Here is a 22,216-nt window from a genome sequence, read left to right on the forward strand (position 1 = left end):
CCACTTGGTTGACGTGGTGTCTGTTGGCTTTCTCCACTGTAATGTTACTATTTTGCCCTTTGTGATGAAAAGTATCTTGTGTATACTAGATATAAGATACTAAAAGTATCTTAGTATCATAGAGACTGAGACTACGAAAACATCCTATTTCTTATCAAACCTTAATCCATGATGGTAGCATTTATTGATGATTCTCTCCTGAAATGATTATTCTACAGGAGTTGCCAGTTGGTGATTTTCTAATTTCCATCTTCTCCATTTACTAGTTGACTTTCTACTCTTAAAAAGAGTTTTCTGGGGCACCTGGCTGACCCAATTGGTAGAGCATATGACTCTTGGTCTTGGGGTTGTGAATTTGAGCCCCACATTGGGTGTAAAGATTACTTAAAAATAAAATCTTTTAAAAAAGTTTTCTTTTCCCTTCCTTCCTTTCTTTGTGTCTTTCTGTCTTCCTGAATGTACTCACTTAAATCTTCTTCCACTCTCTCTCTCTCTCCCTTTTTAATTTTTTCTAATATTTGTTTATTTTTGAAAGAGAAAGAGATAGAGTGTGAGCAGGGAGGGGCAGAGAGAAGAGGAGACCAGAAACCAAAGCAGGCTCCAGGCTACTCAGCTGTCAGCACAGAGCCTGATGGGGGGCTCGAAGTTACGAACCATGAGATCATGGCCTTAGCTGAAGTCAAATGCTCAACCAACTGAGCCACACAGGTGCCCCACTTCCACTTTCTCTTAACCCCACTCCAGTCAGGCTTGGGCTCCCACCATTCTATCTAAACTGTCAAAGTAACAACACCCTCCACTTTCCTAAATCAGCTCTGGGGTCTCGTCTTCCTTGACCTCTCTCAGCACCATTAGACACAGACCATCAATTCCGTACTTGGTTTTCCTTAACCGGTTCCCAGGATGTGTGTCATGGTGGCTATCTCTGATGCTCCTTAATGTCGGATGCTCCGAGGCCCCGCCCTCCAGTCCTCCTTCCTCTCCTCTCCTCTCTCTTCTCTACGTCCACTTCCCTGGAGATCTCACCCAGTCTCGTGGCTTTAAAAACCATTTCTATGATGAGGACTCCTGTATTAGTCTACTTGGGCTGCCAGAACAGGACACCACAGACTGATGACTTAATAACAAATGTATTTTTTATTTCTCCCAGTTCTAGAAGATCAAAGCGCCCGGAGGGTTGGTTTCTGGTGAGAACACTCTTGCTGGCTGACTTCCTTCTCCTTGTGTTCTCATATGGCCTTTCCTCTGTGCACACTCAGAGACAGAGATAGAGATGGGGATGGAGATGGAGATGGAGATGGAGATGGAGATGGAGATGGAGATGGAGAGACAGAGAGAGAGAGAGAGGGAGGACATGGGTGTGGTAGGGTCTCTTCCTCTCCTTACAAGGACACCAGTCCTACTGGTTTAGGGCCCTACCTTTATGACTTCATCTAACCTTAATTACCTCCCTAAAGGCTTTATCTCAAAATATACTACAATAGGGGTTAGGGCTTCAACATATGAATTTGGGGAGACACAATTCAGTCCATAACAACTGGCCAAATTACATCTCCAGCCTGGACTTCTCTCCTGGGCTCAGAGTCATGCATGGAACCTATTAAATCATTTTCTTCCTTCTTTCCTTCCTTCCTCCCTTCCTCCCTCCCTTCTTTCCTTCCTTTCTTTTTAGAGAGAGAGAGCATGCACACACACACACACACACACACATGAGCAGGGGAGAGAGGCAGAGGGAGAGAATCCCACAACCCTGAGATCTGAGCCAAAATCAAGAGTCAGATCCCTAACCAACTGAGCCACCCAGGCAGCCCCCGCCCCATGCATGCAACTTCTAACAGAGAATCTCCACTTGGAAGTCTGATGGGTGCCTCAAATTGAACAAGTTTCAAATGGAACTGCCAATCTCTCCCTCCTTTCCCTACCTGGAAAAGTTCTCCCACAGCCTTCCTCATCTCCGTTAATGGCAAACTCCTGCTTTCGATCCCTCTACTCCAGAACTTTGGAATCAATTCACCAATTTCTTTCTTTCTCTCTCTTTTTTAAAATATTTATTTATTGAGAGATAGAACATGAGCGGGGAAAGTCAGAGAGAGAAGGACACACAGAATCTGAACCAGGCTCCAGGCTCTGAGCTGCCAGCCCAGAGCCCCATGTGGGGCTCGAACCCACAGACTATGAGATCATGACCTGAGCCGAAGTCAGACGCTTAACTGACTGAGTCACCCAGAAGCCCCTGTATGCCAGCATATTTTTAAGGGCTTTATTCTGTCACTGAATCCTGACATGAGCCCCGTGAACTGCATATATCAGTTAGCAATCTCTATAATAATTTTGCATAGCAAAATCCCCCCAAAGTCTGTGGCTTACAGCAGCAAATATTGATTTGTCCCTTCCTTGCCTGCAGTCATTTGGGCTTTGGGCCGCCCCTGGCTGGGCTCTGCTGAGCTTGGCCTCATGTCACATCTGCTACATATTTCTTCCACTTCTCTATAACAGTCTGCTTAGTGCTGGTGATTTGGATAGAAGCTCTAGGTTCCCTAAACAGACACAGAACATTCTCCTCCCAACTACTTAGCTTCTTGTCACTTAAAAGTGATAGAGTTCATGAAAAAAAATACAATGCAAAGTTTAGTACAACTAAACCAAAACATAAAACTTTCTTCACCCAGACTTTCCTATAGAACCTCCAACTGGGACTCGTTCAAGACGGCAGGGTGGCTCACTTGGCTAAGTGTCGGACTTCAGCTCAGACCATGATCTCACAGTTCATGGGTTCAAGCCCCACATCGGGCTCTGTGCTGACAGCTCAGAGCCTGGAGCCTCCTTCGGAATCTGTGTCTCCCTCTCTCTCTGCCCCTCCCCACTCATAATCTGTCTCTTAAATGTAAAAAATAAAACACACAACAACAAAAACCCCAGGGACTCTTTCAAAAGATGCAATGCACTGATGATAGCCCCATCCTTATGGTGGAAGTGGAGACTCCCAGGGGGACAAGTGAAAACATGAGACCTCTTAGGGCCCAGGCTGGAACTTGCACTGCACTGGCCAAAGCAGATCGGCGGCCAAGCTTAGAATCAGCAGAGAAGGGAGTCTAACCAGTCCTGGCTGGGAGGTAGCACAGAAGTCCCTGAACAGTAAGGTCACTTGCCATAAGGTATATCATGCTCCATCTTCTTCTTTCTTTCCTTCCTTGCCTTTTCCTTTCTTTCTAGAACCTTCCTCTTTTCTTTTCTTTCCTTCCTTCCTTCCCTCTTTTCTTTCTTTCCTTCCTTTTCTCTTTTCTTTCTTTTCTTTCTTCCCTCCTTCCTTCCTTGCTTCCTTTTTCACTTTCTCCTCTCTCTCTCTCTCTCTCTCTTCCTTTCTTAACAGATGAGGAAACTGGGGCTCAGAGAGATCAAATAACTTGTCCGAGACTACACTGCTAGTAAACGACAGAGCTGGAATCCAACCAAGTTGGAGTCAAATTTACCAATGTCATGGCCACCAGGCCAAGTTGTTTGGACTTAACCCTGAAGGCAATGAAATACCACTGAAAACTCTTGAGCAAGAAAGGAACACAGCGGTTAATAAGCTTTCCTCCAGTCGCAGTGTATGTGCAGGATGTGTGGGAGAGGGAGAGAAGAGGGGCTCCTGGAGGTGGTTACAAAACTTCAGGCCGGAGCTGATAAGGGACTGGGCTGGAGCCATGTCAAAAAAGGGGGTGGGGCAGGGGTGGGGAACAGTTCATGTTATAACCAAATAGAAAAAGAGGTGAGAGACAAGTTGAAGGATGTTTTAAAAACATGTTTTCTTTATGGAGTGTCGAAATAAACATTTGTATTTGTCACCAAAAAAATTTCAAAGAAAACAATTTGTGCAGCACAGACAGAAGCACTCGAAGCAAAAGTTCCCTCCTCTTCCTCTCTTCTGAGATAAGCTCCATTAAGAGTTTGTGGTAGATCATTCCTGAACTTTGGCTGCAACTGTATAACACATGTACGTCCACCTATTTTTATTTTTTTTTAATTTGAGAGGGAGAGTGGATGAGTGGGGGAAGGGCAAGGAGAGAGAGAGAGAGAGAGAGAGAGAGAGAGAGAGAGAGAGAGAGAGAGAATCTTAAGCAGGTTCTGCCCTTAACCAGGGCCCAAGGAGGGGCTCAGTCTCACAACCATGAGATCATGACCTGAGCTGAAGTCAAGAGTTAGATCCTCAACTGACAGGGTCTCCCAGGCACTCCTACATCTACTCGTTTTTAAATGTGCTTTTAAAGTGTGTTCTGGGGGCGCCTGGGTGGCTCAGTCGGTTGAGCCTCCAGCTTCGGCCTAGGTCAGATCTCACATTCGTGGGTTCGAGCCCCGCATCGGGCTCTGTGCTGATGGCTGGCTCAGAGCCAAGAGCCTGCTTCGGATTCTGTGTCTCCTTCTCTCTCTGCCCCTCCCCCTCTCATGCTCTGTCTCTCTCTGTATCAAAAATAAATAAAACATTAAAAAAAATAAAAAAATAAAGTGTGTTCTGACTGTGGGCGCCTGGGTGGCTCAGTTGGTTAAGCATCTGACCTCAGCGCAGGTCATGAGCTCACAGTTTGTGAGTTCAAACCCTGCATCAGGCTCTCTGCTGTCAGCGTGGATTCTGCATGGGATCTTCTGTCTCCCTCTCTCTCTGCCCCTCCCCTGCTCGTGCTTTCTCTGTCTCTCTAAAGTAAGTAGACATGAAAACATTTTTTAAGTTAAAAAAACGAAATAAAATGTGTTCTGACTAAACCTTTGTTTCGTCTCTTGCTTTTCATCGCATTAACAGTACAACAGAGCCAGCTTTCCATGTGAGGGCATTATATTATTATTATTTTTGTAAACAGCTTTGCCACAGACTAGCTTTGTGACCCTGCTCAGGTTGTTTAATGTCTCTGAATCTTGGCATGCTTAATTTTTAAGTGGGGAATAAAGTGTCGTGGCAAAAAAAAAAAAAATTAAATTAAATAAAATGTAGTGGCCTCACAGGGCGACTATGAGGACTAAGTAAGTACACACATATACGGCATTTTGATAGGGCTTGGCACATACTAAGCGCTCAAAAGTAGCACCTGGGTGGCTCAGTCCATTAAGCGTCCGGCTTCGGCTCAGGTCATGATCTCACGGTTCGTGGGTTTGAGCCCCACGTCAGGCTCCATGCTGACAGCTAGCTCAGAGCCTGGAGCCTGTTTCAGATTCTGTGTCTCCCTCTCTCTCTGACCCTCCCCTGCTTGTACTGTCTCTGTCTGTCCCTCAAAAATAAATTAAAAAACAGAAAAAAAAATTTTTTAAATAGTAGCCCTTGTTGTGAGTAGCTCCGTGTTCAGCTGCGTGATAATTCATTTAACCAGGTGACTTTGTGTGGAGCGCTTGCCAAGACAGCCACCACAGTTCCTCCCATCCTGATACACACGAGCCTTTGCAATATGACTTCGGTACTTTTCTTGTCGAGAGATGGAGACTATTTCTCCTCTCCCTGAATCTGAGCTGGCCACGTGACAGGCTTTGCTCCATGAAATGCAGCGAAAGGGATGTTCTAGCACTTCAGAGCCTAGGCCTCCAGAGGCTCCTTGTTCTTTTCCTTCTGGAGGCCATCATGGGAGGAAGCCCGAGCTAGCTGCTGAAGAAGCCACATGGAGAAGAACCAAGATACTCAGTCAACAGGCCCAGTTAACTGGCAGACATGTAATAGGAGGCTGGATAGGGCCAGCCAGTTGGCCAAAATGCTCGCTGACAATGTGGGGGTGAGACCATGGACAGCAGAAAAGAACTGTCTTTGCTGAGACATGTCCAACTGCCAGTCCACAAAAACATAAGCAAAAAAAATTTTTTTAATTTTTGAGAGAGAGAGAGAGAGAGAGAGAGAGAATCAAAGTGTGAGCAGGGGAAGGGCAGAGAGAGAGGGAGACAAAGAAGCCAAAGCAGGCTCCAGGCTCTGAGCCATCAGCACAGAGCCCAGCATGGGGCTTGAACCCACAAACCCTGAGATCCTGACCGAAGCTGAAGTTGGATGCTTAACTGACCGAGCCACCCAGGCGCCCCATGCATAGGCAAACAATTATTAATTTAACCAATTGTTTTGGGGTGCTTTGTTAAGCAGCAATAGAAAGCTGCTACGTTTAGAGAACATGACTCATGCTGGAATGCAAGTGATTTTCGTCACATCTCATAACCTCTCTTCACCTCAGTTTCCTCCTCTGTACAATGGAATACTTCAGTTCCTGCCTCCCGCTTCAGGCGGGTGTGAGGACTTAAATGAGATGATGAACATTCACTGTGCAGCTCAGGGCAAGTACTTCAACTTTTAACTGTGATTAGTGCTTTTGTTGTTTGAAAGGAGTCTACACTGAGGGTTCTGATGTGGGGTGTTGGGAAGAGTGAGTGATGAAGATAACCGGGCTGGTCTTTGGAGGCTCTGTAACTAGATGAACGTTGGAGAAAGGGACTTGAGACAAGAGACCCATACCAGGCTGGCCAGGGAGCTAGCAGCGTTTGGGGCTCATCCCTGCCCCGTTTAGTGCCAAGGATTCCATGTGTGTGCTTGGTGAGCCCTCTGTGTGAGGCCACGGATGGTGGCTGGAAGTAGGTGCAAGAACGAAGAACTGACCCTGTAGGAGGGGCTGAGACCCGAGGAAAGGTGTGAGGGCTAAGACTTGGGAAATATTTCCGTTCTCCTCATGTGAATTCCCAGGCATGCCCCGCCCACCTCTGCCACCACAAACCCTCCCCTTCTCCCCCTCACTCAAGGCTCTTCAGCCATGCTGGCCTCCTTCCTCAAACTTATCCAACTCTTTCCTGCCCCAGGACCTTGTACTCACTGCTCTCTACTCACAGGGAATTTCCGAACCCCTCAAGCTAAAGCTCTCCCACTTGCATTCTCTTTCATGGGCTACTTATTTTTTCCTTCATAGCAATTACTGCTGCATGAAGCTACATTTATTCGTTTACCCGCCTATTATTTGTTTCTCCCTCTAGAAAGTGAGCTCCACGAGGTATTGGTATCTGTCTTGCACATACGCCACCCCCACCACTGTCTGGCTCAGAACAAGTGATTAATGGCTGTGAACTGAATAGATGTGAATGAAGGAGCCATGGCAGCCAACAAACAAGGAAACAAAAGAACATGGTCCAAGAGCTAAGTGGAAGGCCAGTCATTTCTTAAGAAAGGTCTTCATGATAATCTTGGGATCATTTTGTCTAACCTTCTCTGTCTACAGGTGGGGAAACATGCCCAGAGAAGAAAATCGACCCACCTGGGAGCACCCAGAAAGCCATTACTGTGGATGCCCAGCCCACTGGGATCAAATCCTGCAGACTTGTCTGGCCAATGAGGTCCAGACAAGGTCACAACCACCTCCTTGAGCCCATTGCTGTATGTCTGCAGCTGCAGCCACCCCCATCCTATAGGGGAGATCGTCTCTTTGGGAACAGAGGTGCCAGGAGGCTGACAAACTGTGAAAAGAGGGCTGGAGAGGGTGGGAAGGCCCATTCCTGGGCCAGGCGGCTATTCTGAGGCAGTTCAGGAATAATAGCTGTTACAAAAATAACCCAATCTCCTCACCCTTGTTCCAGCCCTCACACCTCTGCCCCACTAGAGGTGAGGGTAACACTTGAATTCCTCTCAGTAACACACCAGTTTTTAGCAGGGCCTGCGCAGAGGACAGCGGTCATCAGAGTCAGACCTGTCCACTGGGGGCTCACAGTCTGATGGAGGAGGCAGGCTAGGGTGCCGTCAGGCTTCAGAGTGACGGCACAGACGTCTGGGGAAGGTCAAGGGAGGGATGATCCCCAGAAGAAAGAACCCCTGAATTAATTTGATTAGCCAGTTCAGGTGGCAGTAGCGGAAGTAACCGCCAGGGCAAAGGGAGAGAGGCAACATAGATAAGCTCCAGGATTCGTCTGCAGTTCTAGTGGGCAGAAGCATCACAAATTTGGACGCAGAAAAGGGGGCTAGGAAGGGGAACGATGTCAAAAAAGGGAGGAATTGGGGGTGTCCAATTTATGCAGGAATTTGGATGTCAAGAGAACTTGGGCTATCTTTGGTGCACAAAGGAGAGCCCTGGAAGATTTTAATCCAAGAGGAGGCCGTGATCAGGTTTGCAAGATAGAAAGTGCTCGGTAGCTGCTTTAGGGAAAGTTGTCCAGGCGGGCGGGGGTAACGACTGGTGGCACTTAAGGGAGAAAATACTTTTTTCTGGATGGGTAGTTCTAAATAGGTCTCCTGCAGGAGGCAGGAATAGGGTCTCAGTCTCTACAGGGCTTGGATCGCCCCTCCCTCCACTCCTGCGTCACACCACTCCGAGGGTCCAACTTTCGTTCGTTTGTCGCGAACTCGAAGTTTGAGCAGAGAAAATGTGCTGCTGGAACCCTAACCCTAGATGAGGGGTCCAAGCAGCCGACTTCAACTCCCAAAATGCTTTGCTTTCCAGCTCTGCAGGTCGCGCATGCTTCAAGAAAGAGCCGGCAGGCTGGTCCCCTGGTGCGATTCGTCAGCTGGGTGAAGTGCGGGAACCATAGGGACCGCCATCTTAGCTTGGGGCAAACCAACTGTACGCGTACGGGAATTTAGTCTTCTTTCTAACGTCAGTTCTTAACAGGTGCTGAAACAAAATGCGCTTAATTACTGCAAATCTCTCTATTATGCTTTATACCGGCATCTTCTCCCCGTTTGCCCCCCTCAGCCCGGAACTGCACCTGCAGGGACACCTTAGCACATCCCAGCATGGCCGCACTCAGCCAGCTTCCGCGGAGGGCGGGGTCGGAAGCGGTCCCGCCCCGCCTCCTGGTAGGAAGGGGGTTTCCGCTTCCGGCAGCGGCGGCTGCAGCCTCGCTCTGGTCCCTGCGGCTGGCGGCCGAGTCGTGTGTCTCCTCCTCCGCCGCCGCCATATTGTCTGTGTGAGGAGAGGGGAGAGCGGCCGCCGCCGCTGCCGCTTCCATCACAGGTACCGTGGGAGCCGCCAGGCGAGGTCGTTGGTGTGCGGAGGTGGGCCCAGGATGGGACGACGGGTCGCGGTGGCCCCTCGCGCTCCCAGCAGACTCCCGAACGGCCCGTCGCCCTCCCCTGCCCCCCCCAACACACCAGCCGAGGCCCCTGCAGCCCAATGGGGAGGCCTGGGGCCACCCTTCAGGACCGCGAGCGAGGCTTGCGGGGTAGAGGCTGATGTGAGGGTGGGAACTGGCTTTCCGGAGTCCCGCTTCTTGCGGGGGAGGGGGCTGGACTGGGGCGGGGACTAGGGGGCAACTTGGAGGAGGGGGTCGCCGGAGGGGGGAAGGGAGCTTGAGGGGTGGGGCCACAGGGGGATGCAGGGGGAGGGTGCCTAGGGGAGTGGTGCCTGATGGGTAGGGTGGGGTGAGCCCTCCCGGGAAGCGGAGCAGCTGGAGTGGGGGCCTTCCGAGGGTCCCTCTGGGCCGGTCTGGGCTTCCCACCTGCAGGCTGGGGTGCAAAGAGGAGGGAACCCCGGGCGGGGTCGCTGGGGAGAAAGGGGGAAGGGACCCCGAAGTGGGGCAGAATGGGTGGAGTTGGGAGTTCAGGGTTAGTTGGGAGCCTGGGTGGACGAGAAGTATGTAGAATGAAAGGTTGGCCAATAGTATACATACTAGTTTGTGACCTTTGGGGAGAGTCCGACTTTTATTTTGTGTGGTGGTGGTGGTGGTGATTTTGCAGCGTTGGAACATTTCTAGTCTGAGCAGGTGATGGGTGGAGCTTCGGTAGTTTGTTTTTGGAAAGCGAAGTCAGGGTGGGAAGAAGTCGCTTCTGGACTCTTGCTATTGTGGGGAGGGAAGAGTTCTGAAAAGGAGGCGGTGAATTAGCTTGGGGAGACTTGGTTACCTTTAAACTGCTGGGTTCTACGAGAAGGGGCCATGGCAAGAGGACGTGAAAACTGGAAAGGGAAGAGCTTACTAGGAGCTAGGAGACTGCATTACACCTGAGCAGTGGTAACGAACCAGCGTGCTTGAGTCTCAAGTATCAGTGTCATTACTACCTAGCTGGGTGCCCTAACCTCTGCAAGCCTTGGTTTTCCTATCTGTAAAGTGGGGATGATAATCTTTCCTAGGGAGCAGTAAATAAGGTACTTTGTGTCAAGTGCTTACCACCCTGGTAGGCAGGTCTTAGGTGCTTGCTAGATTAAAGGGAAGAGCTGGTATATTTAGGGGTCCTCTGTTCTCCGCACAATGTGTGGTCAAGAATCTAACGGGGGCAAGACTTCTTGCTGCAGTGTTCTGTTTGGTTGTAACTGGTTCTGTGGGGCTGTGAAAGACCAGGCCCAATACTAGGTCTCTCTCTCGTGTCACTTAGAAGAGAAAAAGTCAACTGCTGTTTTACCTGGGCTCTGTATCCTTCTGTGACTTTGAAATACTTGACTTTCATTTGCTTTAGGGGAGCTTGAAGAAAGAAAAGATTTAAAGTTTGCTTAGATTGATTTATCAACTGATTACAAAGTAGGTCGCCCTGGGGCAACTTATGTTTAAAAAAAAAAAAAAAGAACCAGCTGTGCCCGGTCATGTCCTCTTGTGTGGAATTCCGTAGGGAAGGGGAGCACACATTGGAGGGGGGCATTAGGTTAGTTTCTGTGTAATGGGTTTAATGCCTTGCTGTCTGGGGCTGAAACAAGGGACAGCTTCTTTCCCACAGTGTATTTTTAGTTCTGCTGTTGCCTAGCCACTGGTACAGGGTGAGTCTTCAATTTTACTGTTGTCTCTGTCCCTGAACAGACACCTTTACTTCACAGTCTCCTTTGGAGAAAGGGGAAATTTTCTTCAGGAACTGGGTGGAAAGCCTTACTTCGGGTTTGGGTTTGTGGTAGGTGGAAGGATACCCTCCCCCCAAAAGATGTCCGTACCCTAATTCCCAGAATCTGTAAATATGTTACATGGTAGAAGGGACTTTGCAGATCTGCTTAGAGTTAAGAATCTTAAAAATAGGAAGATTATTCTGCATTTCGTGCATGGGCCCAACCTACTGGCAGGAGACCTTCAAAGCAGAGAACTTGACTCCACCTGGGAGTCCAGAGTTAGGGCAGAAGGGTGAAAACAGACGTTCCAATCATGAGAGGGACTCCGTTTGCTGTCACTCGAGGGGGCCCGCAGGGGAAGCGTGAGAAGGAATGTGGGCAGCTCGAGGAGCAGGGACCAGCCCCAGCTGACAGCCAGCAAGGGAATGACCTCAGTCCTACAACCACCAGAAACTGATTTTGACCAACAGCCTGAATGAGCTTGGAAGTGGAATCTTACCCCAGCCTGTCCAACAGGAATATACCTTGATATTGGCCTTGTGCCCTAAGCAGAAGACTTACCCAAAGCCATCTGACGTCTGACCTACAGACATTTCTGACCTGAGACAATAAATGTCTGTTGTTTTAAGCCACTCCTGTTTGTGGCAATTTGTCATGGCAGCCGTAGAACATTGTATAGATTTTTGGTACCTGGAGTGGGGTACTGTTACCTAAAAATGTGGAAGTGGATGAAGGCCAGAAAAATTTTGAGAAGCAGGATAGAGAAGGCCTAGAACAGACTGTAGAAATACGATGTTGACTCTGCTGGTGAGGCCCGGGTGGAAATGAGGTAGGTATTAGAAATTGGAGGAAAGAGAATCTTTGTTACATAGTGGCAAATAAGTTTAGAATTGTATCCGGTGGTTACTGGAAAAGAGACCTGGTAAGCGATAAACCTGGCAATCCCAAAGAGATTTCCAAGCAGGATGTTGAAGGTGGAGCCGGTGTGTTTGTGGATATGAGTCTGGCTAACAGAATGAAGCCCTATGAAATTTATGTGAGGTCCTTGAGAATTTTATACTATCAGAAACAATGCCAGCTTGGGGTGAAAGACACAGTATGAAAGTTAAAGAGGTCTCTTAAAACCCCCCAGATTCTAGGCAGGAAACAGGCTGGTAAAAGTCAGGTGAGTGTGCTTTTTGTCAAATGTGGGTGTCAAGTGTGGGTGACTCAGAGGGTGGGGCCAAGAGCCCGGAGAGGTGGAGCTGAAAGCTATGGAGGATTTTTCCCTGCCTTTGAAATGGAATGGAGTTTGCTCAGATTTTGAAACTGCTTTGGACTAATGGATCTGTTTTCTCTTCCATTTTCCTTTTTTTGGCCTGGAAATTCTGTAACTGTTGCCCTCTGCCTGTCCCACCTTGCGTACTGGGAGCAGGTGGCTTGTTTTCTGTTTTCAGGAATTGTGCCCCAGGAGTTGTGCCTAATGAATATTATCCGCAGAGCCTTATCCACACCTGATTTAGATGGTTGAGATTTGGGACTCTTAATGGGTGACCTTTAGGTGAGATTTTTGGATTTTTAGTTGATGCTGTAGTGGAATGAGACCTTAGGATGGGATGGATGTATTTTGCATTTGGGAGGGAGAGGAATCTTTTTGGTGGTCAGAGGGTGGGCTGTGGTAGATGAAATGACACCCTGCCCACCGCCCCCCAGATGTCTATACCCTAATCCCTGGAATCTGAATATGTTAACATTATGTGGCAAAAGGGGCTTTGCAAATGTAATTATGGTTTAAGTATCTTAAGATAGGAAGATTATCCTGGATTTTCTGAGTGGGGCCAATCTAATATGAAGGCAGAGAACTTTCTCCAGCTTGAGACAGAGAGATGGGTCAGAAGTCAGAGATTTGAAACATGAGAGGAACTCAGTCTGCCTTTACTGGAGGGGGCCTCGTGGAAAGCACGTGGACAGCCCCTGCTGACAGCTAGCAAGGAAATGGGGGCATCAGCTCTACAACCACAAGAAACAACTCAGCCAACAATGTCAGTGAGCTTGGAAGCAGATTGCTGCCCCTGCCCCAAGTGTCCAGCAAGGAACAGAGCAAGGTGGACATCCTTATTTATTGACTTATTTATTTATTTTTGGTCTTGGGAGACCCTAAGCAGGAGATCCAGCCAAGCACACCTGACTCCTGGCCTATAGAAACTGTGAGATGATACATTTGTGGTGTTTTATGTTTGTGGCAATTTGTTACGGCAGCAGGAGAAAACTAATAGAGGGCCTTTGCTGATTTTATTTAAAAATTTCAGGGGGTGTTTTCTAAAGAACAGAAGTAGCCAAGATTTCTGCAAAATGATTTGGTTCTAGAAGACTTCACAGGAATCCTGTTGACTGGAACCTATGCCTTTTCCTTAGTGTTTAAATATCCTGTTACGGTCCTGAAATGCAATTTGAATTGGCTAGATGACTTGCATTGAAAAATGTGGATTCTAGGGGCACCTGGGTGGCTCAGTTGGTTAAGCGTCTGACTTCAGCTCAGGTCATGATCTCACGGTTTGTGGGTTTGAGCCCCATGTCGGGCTCTGTGCTGACCGCTCAGAGCCTGGAGCCTGCTTCGGATTCTGTATCTCCCTCTCTCTCTGACCCTCCCCTGCTCATGCTGTCTGTCTCTGTCTCTCAAAAATAAGTAAAAAACATAAAAAAAAATTTTTTTTAAAGAAAAATGTGGATTCTAGAGCTCTGGGCCATTTTGGTAGGATTTCTATAAATTGGTGACTTTTCCTTGCCTATGTCTTAAATAAATGACATAATTTCATTAATTTTTATTGGTTAAATAAAGCAATGAGTTTATAGGACAGCTTTGTAAAAACTTATTTCCAACTTTTTAGAGGCAATGGAAATGGGTGATATTTCCTTGTGAATTGATACCCACCTATATAGTAGTCTGCTCTTTCTACACCTCCCACCCCAGCCCGAGGCTGTGGTAAGATCTTTTCTCCCTGTCGATGTCATTTGAGGTTAAGAGTCAGATTTGGGAATTACAGTTACAGTATAGAGTTCTAACTTTTAAGAAAGGCTGTTTGTTTTTGTTCTGCTACAGTATCCTATGGATTAGATTCATAACATGGAGACTCTCGACTTTAGTGGGGACTTTAGAGGATGGAGGGAAGGAGACCACTTCTTTTCAATTTAGTTACCTGAATAGAAAGATGATTACAAAATTAGAGCATTTCAGGATATGAAGGACTCCTAAGATTATGTGTTTGACTTTTGGGTTTAGAATAAAGGAAATTGGGCCACATGAAGGTTAAGTAGCTCAACCTAGTATCAGCTCTAGAGCTGGCCTAGAATCCTGGTCCAGGCGATGGAGATTCGTGGCTTTTGAACTATATTCCTTGTGTACCCCTGCCTTGCCCTTTTTTCTAGGTTTTACCTTGGGACAGATCCTCTCTCTCTGCCTCACCTTCCTTGTGGAGTCATTGTGAGAATTGAGATAGTGAGTGTAACACATTTAACACAGTACCTACCACATGAAGTGCCCCAAAGATGTTAACTGTTGTAACATTTATGATCATGTTTTGGCAACTGTATGACAACTTCTGCATAATCCAGTCAGTTTGTATAAGTTTAGAAACAGAACTGGTAAAACTTAGCACTGGATTCAGTGTAAGGACTTAGCCCTTTAAGGTAATAATAATGTTTGTGATACTTGATTTAAAATGAGAAACTGGGGGTGCCTGGGTGGCTCAGTCAGTTATGCGTCCGGCTTCGGCTCAGGTCATGATCTCATGGTTCGTGGGTTTGAGCCCCGCGTCAGGCTCTGTGCTGACAGCTAGCTCAGAGCCTGGAGCCTGCTTTGGATTCTGTGTCTCCCTCTCTCTCTGACCTTCCCCTGCTCACACTGTCTCTCTCTGTCTCTCAAAAATAAATAAAAAACATTTTAAAAAGTTTTTTTAATGAGAAACTGGTTGGGGTGCCTGGCTGGCAACTCTTCATCTCAGGGTGGTGAGTTTGAGCCCCACGTTGGGTGTAGTATGCTTAACAATAAAATCTTTAAGAAAAATTAGAAGCTGGATTTGATCCTTGGTCTTTACAAATCGTTGACTGACCTGAGCCAGATTTGTTTCCCAAGAGTATTAGTGTGTGTGTGTACACCTAAATTTTTTTGAACTCCTGAGATGGATAATTTCAAAAATGGTATATCATTCAGTTATTTTTTAATAGAAATCTGAGCCAGCCAGCTTTTCAGACAAAGAAATTCCTTCAGGATTAAAGAAAAGGAATTGCTGTCCTTGTAACAAAGGATATATTTACATTGGGTTATAGACAATTGGTAGTTTTCCTTAAATATTTGATATGCTCTGGGATAGATAGATTTCAGTAGACCTAGTTGTTGACCAGATACACTTTTCCCCCCACATGGAAATCAAGGATTGAGTCTCTTTAAAAGTTTAAGGTGAAAGCATTCACAGAACCATGCTAGGAGTGGTATTTCATTGGTTTCTACAAATTCAGTGTCATTCAGCCTTAGACACAAGAAACCTACTTAGCAACAGTTGCTATCGTGGGCAAGCTTTTTTTACATTAGTGGCGATAGTGTTTTCTTGCATAGAGGATACTGGGTTATCTGAAGTGAGGGTTTTAGCATTAAATACCAAGGTACACTTAGAATAATCTTTTATAATTTATTTGTGTCACATCTTAAATACCATTCTGTTGGTTACTTTTTTCCTTTTCCTTTTATACTTTCTGGTCTTATGGATTTTTCTGACAGGTTTTTATTAGCTGAAACATTTTAATCTGCTTGGAAAAGTGAACACTTGGAATTTTTCTGAAGTTATGACTAAACACATTAATCGGCATTTCTCAATTTAGCTATCTCAGTGTTCTGTAAATTTTAAGGAAGCAACCCTATGAAAAATGAATGGGTAAATTATTTTCCAAAAAAATTGAATCATGTTATATCAGAAAGCACAAAATAGCCATTTTAAGCTATTAAATTTATAACCAGTCAAAAGGTGTTACTTGTTCAGCAGATCTTGAATGCCAACTACATGTCTGGTAGGTGCTATCGTAAGGATTTCTAAAATTAAAAATATGTTTTAATGTTTTATTTTTGAGAGAGAGTGTGTGTATGTGAGCGAGGGAGGGGCAGTGAGAAAGAGGGAGACGCAGAATCTGAAGACAGGGTCCAGGCTCTGAGCTGTCAGCACAGAGCCCAGTGTAAGGCATGAACCCAAAAACCGTGAGCTCATGACCAGAACCAAAGTAGATGCTTAACGGACTGAGCCACCAAGGTGCCCCTAAGATTTTTTTTTAGTGTTTGTTTTTCAGAGAGAGAGAGCCTGTGAGAGTGGGGCGGGGGGGGGGGGGCATAGCAGTGAGAGATGGGGGTCAGAGGATCCTAAGTGGGCTTTGCGCTGAGAGCAGCATGCCTGATACAGCGCTCCAACTCATAAACCGTGAGCTCATGACCTGAGCTGAAGTTGGATGCTTAACCGACTGAGCCACCCAGGTGCCCCTAAGGATTTCTAGATTGTCCCTGTCCCCAGACTTACAATTGAATGACATTTTGTAATAATGCATATATCATTCCACAACGTAGTAGCTTTCCGAGATGTTTTCTTATGAAAACTCCTACTGGCTTTGTGTCTTAGGTATAGACAGAGAAATCTGGGTGGGGGGGAGGGGATTGAGAATTTCTCATTCTTAATGGAATTGTTTAACCGAGATTGCCGAGATTGCCCAGGGGGAGAGTAGGCAACAGGATAGTTGGAAAGAACTCCCATCTTTGGAGTGAGATGACCAAATTTGGATAGTAACCCTCTCAAACCTGGATTTTGCCCTCTCTCCAATTGGGATAGCAACTACCTTGGGCAATGTATTAACCCTCAGTTTTTTTCATCTGTAAAATGCAGGTTAGTAGTTCTTACCTCAGAGTGTTCTTGTGAGGATTAATAACTAAAGCACCAGCACATGTTTTTTCAGGGTCCCTGTGAGGATGAAGGGTTATTTTATAAAATACTGGATGCCTGACCACTCTGAGTTCTCTCTCTTTGCTGTCAGTGAGGACAGTGTTCATTGCAGTGCTGCTATTCTTTACCCTTTATTTTCATTTTCTGCTGCCAGGAGTTCTTATTTTTTTAATGAGGTCTTTTGACCTGCACTTCCTGTTTCTGGTGTGTCCTGGGCGAGTAAGGTGCTGAATTGCTATTTAGGGGTGGGTCGGGTATGTAAGTTACACCCTGGGTGGATTGCCTCAGTTGCTCAAGTACAGTGTACACTGCCAGAGTGGTTATCTGGTCTTGGTGAGGCTAGGGTTCTCTTCGAGATAAGAGAAGTGAATCTGCCCAACACATACTCAGGGAAAGGTCAAGGTTTGCTCACCTGTAGCCTTGTGGACCTGGATCAGAGGTCTGTCTCCTTCCCCAGTGGTTTGATCACAATTTACTTGTACTTGTGTATTGTGTGTTAGGCATATGTTTGGAGGAGAACTTTTTCCTGTATTCACATTTTCTCTGTGTCCTGTTCTCTCAGGTATAATCAACTAACTTTCTTGTTTGCTCTGTATTTTTACATCAGATACTCTGTAGGTAAAGCAGGAACCTATCCTTATCAGTACTTTAAAGTACATAAATCATTCTATGTATTTATGACTATCTAGACTGAATATAAATAGCCATCTGCTTTGGACTTGGTCTACCATCTTTGAGTCAGAGAGAGGGAGAGAAAGAATCTTACCTTAAGCAGGCTTCACACCCAGTGGAAAGCCTACCCAGGGCTCCATCTCACGACCTGAGTTCATGACCTGAGCCAAAATCAAGAGGTGGACACCTGACTGAGCCACCCAGGCGCCCCTTCCATCTTTTAAAACCTGCTTTTTATACCAATGTGGCCTGATGACCATCCCATTCAGATAATGAAGGCTCCTGATTGTTAAAACTCACATCCTCCACCCTTCACCTTGGCTCCAAATTTAAAGCAACCCACTCCATTTATAGTATGTATGGTAAGCTGTTATTAAATCAGTGTGCAGAATAAGGCAAATAGTGTTGAATTCGTGAAAGTAACTTATTTGGGCTTTGAATCTTAAACAGATTAGGAATAAAATCTGACCTCCTTGGCCTAGTAATCCTGTGATCTTTGGCAGGTCATTTAACCTCTGAACCTGTTTCTTTTTTTTTTTTTTTTCCTAAATGTTTAATTATTTTTGAGAGAGAGAGCACAAGCAGGGGAGGGGCAGAGAGAGGGGGGCACAGACAGAGTATCTGAAGCAGGCTCTGTGCTGACAACACAGAGCCCAATGCGGGGCTCAGAGTCACGAATCCCGAGATCATGACCTGAGCCAAAGTCAGATGCTTAACGGACTGAGCCACCCAGGTGCCCCTGACCCTGTTTATTTCTACAGTGGGAGCTAACATCCCCTCCCATGCTTGTAAGAGGCATTCAAATGGAAAGTGGTAGTTATTATTTTATACATAAATGTTGGGTTATACTTTAGATTTCAAATGAAGTTTTCTATCTGGGCTCCAGAGGGTTGTGGCCAGTGGAACGAAGCTTCAGGTTGTGACTTTATTTTGATTGTGTTGCCTAGTAAAATTATATATAGAGGATGACTTCTTTGCCCAACATCATTTATTATATTCTTTATTATTGGAGACAGTACTGAACTTCAAACTTCTGTCAGATGTTTGAGGTAGAACTGCCTTAATTCAAGTAAGTCAAACTGCTTGGGTTTTCTTAAGATACTTCCCTCTGTTGGAAGACCTCCCACTGTTGCTATGTTATTTATGTAACATTGACACTTTGATTCCTTTTCTGGCTTAAAGGTAGAGAAATGAAATTCACACAGAGAGCCCAAATGCTAATGTTTTTTGTTATTCCATACTTGCTGGTTTGCTTTATGGGAGAGCTTGAGTGTTTTGCCTTTTAAAACAGAAATGTTGTAAATTTTGTAGATGGGAATAAAGACAGGAGGCCCCGCACTGTGTTAAGATTGTAATGTCTTAAATATCCTGCAGGTTTATGTAAGCAATAACTTTTTGAGTTATCAAGTATTATTGTGATGATTTATATTCCAAATTTGGATCCTTAACAGGGCCAGAAGAAACTAGGGCTGTTGGCTTTGAACAGGTAGTTTTCCTGCTTATTCAGCGTATACTTGGAGTCTTAGGATTTGAAGTTCAGAAAGGGGTAAGGGGACTGTCAAGGAGCTAATTGTTAACCTTTGACCAGTATATTTTCCCCCAATTTAAAAAACAAAACACCACTACTTATATGGCATTAGCTTGATAGGTGAGAGAGAATATTGTCCATGACCTTGGGATAAGAAAGTAGAATCATTATAAAGTGGAGAGGGAAAGGTAACTTCATTTAATCTTACATTCATGTTTACCATTAACCCGTTCATTTGTTTATTTTGGCTTATTCTTCCAAGTTAGGGTTATGAGGCTTTATTTTATTTAGTAATTTATGCAACTAGCATGGGGCTCAAACTCAACCACTCTGAGTTCAAGAGTGCACTTCTGACTGACTTCAGATTAGGAGGTTTAGTTGGTGTTTTTGTTTTTTGTGCCAGTGACCTACTTACAAATAGACGGTCTCTCAGAAGAAGTCATTGTTTATTAATGGTATATCTGGACTAAGGTTGGAAGAGATGATTATATATATCCCTTGAAACAAGGGGAGATATGAAATCATTTTTTCAGCTTACTGCACGGATTTTGACAGTTTCAGCCTCTGAGCTCTCTATGCTATTTAAACTTGGATCTTTTCAGCCAATGTACTATATTAGCAGGAGTTACCAATGTGCTGAGGTACTGGTCCCCTCACCCTCTGGCCATGTGTTCAGGCTACAGGGCATCCAAGCCAATGACTTTAGGTCCAAAAGTCTTGATGACTCATCCCAGTGTGCCACACAAATACTACTTTCTCTTGGTGTTTTGACTTTTAAAAGGGCAATAAACCCTGATTTAGAAAGTTTGGTAATTGAGGTCTTTAACAGTTTTAAGATGCAAAAGGCCGCCAATCTTAAAATAATCTTGGTTTTAAATTTAGAAAAGACCATTTTAAAGTATTTCTCAGACCTGAAGTGATTCTCCTTCCACATACAGTTGAAGAGATGCACTTTTAAAAAGTTAGGGGCGCCTGGGTGGCTCAGCCCATTAAGCATCAGACTGTTGGTTTTGGCTCTCAGGTCATGAGCTCATGGGTTCATGTGTTCTGTGGGGTCTGGCTCACCTTGGGCTCTGTGCTGATAGCCTGCTTGGGATTCTCTCTCTCCCTCTGCTCCTCTCCTGCTGGCTTGCACGCTCTCCTTCTCTCTCTGAATGACTATAAACAATTAAAGTTTAGACACTGTAAAGAAATTCAGGTTCTGGAGTGTGTGAATCGCTCAGTCGGTTAAGCTTTTAACTGATTTCAGCTCAGGTCAGGAACTCACGATTTGTGGGTTCAAGCCCCGCATTGGACTCTGTGCTGACAGCTCAGAGGCTGGAGCCTGCTCCAGACTCTGTATCTCCCTCTGCCCCTCCCCTGCTCATGCTGTGTCTCTCTCTGTAAACGGTTTTTTAAAAAATTCAGGAGCACCTGGGTGGTTCAGTCAGTTGAGGGTCCGACTTCAGGTCATGATCTCATTGTTCATGAGTTTGAGTCCTGCATCTGAATTGGTGCTTACAGCTCAGACCCTGGGGACTGCTTCAGATTCTGTGTGTCTCTCTCTGTGCCCCTCCCCTGCTTGCATTCTGTCTCTCTCTCTCTCTCTCTTTCAAAAATAAATAAACATTAAGTTTTTTTAAATTCAGGTTGTTACTTTTTTTATACAGTGAAGCAAAAGTAAAGTGCCTTGCTTAAAACTGTTGTCTTCACCTGACTATCTCTAAATACCACTTGTCTTTTCTGAAACTGACATTTTGTTAATCATTCATCAAGCTTAGGTGTCCTGCTAGAACATAAATTGAAGCCTAGGATACATTGTTTTTCTTTCTCCTTTCAGGAAACAATAGATAGATACACTGTACATAAGTTTGAGACATTTAATTGTTTAATATTTATGAAAATTATCAAGTTGGCTTTTTAAAATGGGTATTTTACAGTGTTAAAAGTGGACATTCCCTTTTGTCTAACTCTGATTTTGTCTTTAAGCTTTATTTGAGAGGCAGTGCGTGGGGGAGGGGCAGGGAGAGAGGGGAAGAGAGACTCCCAAGCTGATAGCACAGAGCATCCCGTGGAGCTTGATGTTATGAATCATGAGACCATGACCTGAACCGAAATCAAGAGTTGGGACGCTCAACCCACTGAGCCACCCAGGGCCCCTAACTCAGAAATTATTAATTTTGCTAGGGTTTACAGATTCCTCTGGGCCTGTAATAGAAGCTACAGACCTTTTCTTCACGAAAATGTACCTGTACATGCTGTTTTGTTTATACTTTTAGGGAGTTGTATTTACCTCTGATCTCACTGATGGGCTCTATTTCCAATGCCATAATTTATCTAGCCCAAATAATACTTTACCTTTTTCATTACTTTTATTACTGTAACCAATTTACCTGACTTAGCATTTGTCACAGTATTAGACTTTCAACAAATATTTCTAGACCATATGTCAGCTTCAGTGTTAGACTCTGAGCATATAGAAGCACTATTCTCTGCCCTTGGAGTTTTGTTTAGCTAAAAAGACACGTGCATACAGTGACAGTGCTAAATGGAAGGGGTATGCAAAGAGTGCTGGAGTGCAGAGGAAGGGCCTCAGCCATTAGAACTTTTCTGTAAATACATGTTTGGTTCTGCATTTTTTTTCTTTTTTAATGTTTATTTTTGAGAGGGAAAGTGTGTGGGGTGGGGAGGGGGGTAGGGACCACAGAATTAGAAGCAGATTCTTGGCTCTAAGCTGTCAGCGCAGAGCCTGATGATGGGTCAGATCATGACCTGAACTGAAGTTAGATGCTTAGCCGACTGAGCTACCCATGCATCCCAGTTCTGCATTTCTTAATTGGCAAAAGGCATCTTATGAATTGGAATTCTAAACGGTCTGAAATTGAGAACTTGAAATGAACTTGCCATGGCATGTAATAATGCTGAACATTTTCTTTGTCTATATCCCCCCTGCCCAGTTACTTTTGCAAAATATGTAGCATTAGTTAGTTTTCTTATATATGTATTTAGTATACAGCAAGGATTGCTAATTCAAATACCTACAGGAATCAGACCAGTAAAATAAATGAATAGAGTTGTCCAGTTTACCTGTGGTATCTTCAGTGGGTGGGTTTAGAGCCCATTGTTGGATAACGCAGTTTAGCCAAGCCAAGTGATTGTATCAGTGCAGGAATACAGAATTACTATCAGACAGACCTGCCTACCTTTCCGTGTTCCTTCTTTTGAGAAACTGAAAGTCAGGTGTGTGTGTGTGTGTGTGTGTGTGTGTGTGTGTGCTGGCAGCTAAGTCACACATAAGTATTTATAATGAAAAATTTGAACACATAATTCAGCTTGATAGCTAATCACTTTTTTTAAAACAC

General features: G+C 45.2%; 1 protein-coding gene and 1 long non-coding RNA gene across 3 annotated transcripts in view; one reads left to right on the forward strand and one right to left on the reverse strand.

Moving 5' to 3' along the window:
* Positions 1-8,006: 8,006 nt before the first annotated feature.
* LOC115273399 lies at positions 8,007-9,069 on the reverse strand. The gene is made up of 2 exons (XR_003900795.1): positions 8,683-9,069; positions 8,007-8,588 (listed from the first exon to the last, which is right to left on the reverse strand). It is a non-coding gene; the product is annotated as an uncharacterized LOC115273399 (long non-coding RNA).
* The window catches only part of CSNK2A1 (casein kinase 2 alpha 1), a 59,210-nt gene continuing 45,796 nt past the window's right edge, over positions 8,803-22,216 (forward strand). The window contains exon 1 of one of the 2 annotated variants that reach the window (XM_029916438.1): positions 8,803-8,930. The gene's annotated coding sequence lies outside the window, so the exon portion shown is untranslated. The remainder of the gene's footprint in view (positions 8,931-22,216) is intronic. The other variant, XM_029916437.1, reaches the window with a different exon arrangement.

The sequence above is a fragment of the Suricata suricatta genome, chromosome 12, assembly GCF_006229205.1.
Source record: "Suricata suricatta isolate VVHF042 chromosome 12, meerkat_22Aug2017_6uvM2_HiC, whole genome shotgun sequence".
Lineage (NCBI taxonomy): Eukaryota > Metazoa > Chordata > Mammalia > Carnivora > Herpestidae > Suricata > Suricata suricatta.